Source organism: Pteropus alecto, unplaced genomic scaffold (assembly GCF_000325575.1).
Source record: "Pteropus alecto unplaced genomic scaffold, ASM32557v1 scaffold17, whole genome shotgun sequence".
NCBI classification, from domain to species: Eukaryota; Metazoa; Chordata; class Mammalia; order Chiroptera; family Pteropodidae; genus Pteropus; species Pteropus alecto.
This window is the reverse complement of record NW_006440645.1, coordinates 11149893-11150839: the sequence shown is the minus strand read 5'-3', so window position 1 is coordinate 11150839 and position 947 is coordinate 11149893. Positions and strand designations below refer to the sequence as shown.

Below are 947 nucleotides of genomic sequence, written 5' to 3'. Positions count from 1 at the left end.
AAGGGAGAGAGAGAGAGAGAGAGAGAGAGAATCATCTTATTACACACTTAAAAAATAACGTCTATGCCCATGCTATTCTGAACTTGTCCAATCGCATCTGATCTTGGAAACTAAGCAGGGTCGGTCCTGGTTAGTACTTGGATGGGAGACCACCTAGGAAGACCAGGTGCTGTAGGCATAAAAACATCACATTGTACAACCTAAATAAGTACAGTTTTTATTTGTTAATCATACTTTAATAAAACTAGGAGGAAAATTTTGGAGACATTTCAAAGCAGAAATTAACCAGTGTCATGGTGGAGAGTTTACTATGGCTGCCCATGTCCTTGAACAAGTAGGTGTTGATGGAATTTTTCTGTAGTCAAACTGTCATAACAGAGCTTATTCAGAGGAGGGCTGTCACAACTATGGCTGACAGATTCTCAGTAGTGTATACAAAATTACTAAATATCTCACTCAATGCAGTATTGTGCAGAATTTCATTCATTCTTTCATTTACTCATTCAACAAATATTTTTGGGGCTACTATAGTTCGTTAAGTGAGTCTTAGGAATATAGTAATGAAAAAAAGGGTTTTCCCATCACATGCTACTGGAGCTGAGAGAAAACAGAATAAAAAATAAGCTAATTTTAGATAATGGTTTTATATTAGGTTTATTTTAGATAATGATTTTATATTTAGATAATGGTCATATTTATATGAGAGTGAATGGAGAGAGAATCTGTTTTTGAAAAGGTATTTAGAGTTGGATTTTCTGAGGATGTGACGTTTGAGCCTGGGCCAAAAATGTTATGAAGGATTGAACTGAATATCAAGAATGAGTAAGCCATGCAAAAATTCAAAGGAATAATTTAAAGGCTGGGAAATCAGCTAATGTAAAGCTCCTAATTCAAGAACAAGGTTGGAATTTGTAAAGAATATCGAATAGATTAGCCTGATTTTTACA

General features: G+C 34.6%; 1 pseudogene; it reads left to right on the top strand.

Annotated features, from left to right (window-relative positions):
- Nucleotides 1-59: 59 nt before the first annotated feature.
- On the top strand, nucleotides 60-178 carry LOC112484619 (annotated as a pseudogene).
- Nucleotides 179-947: the final 769 nt, after the last annotated feature.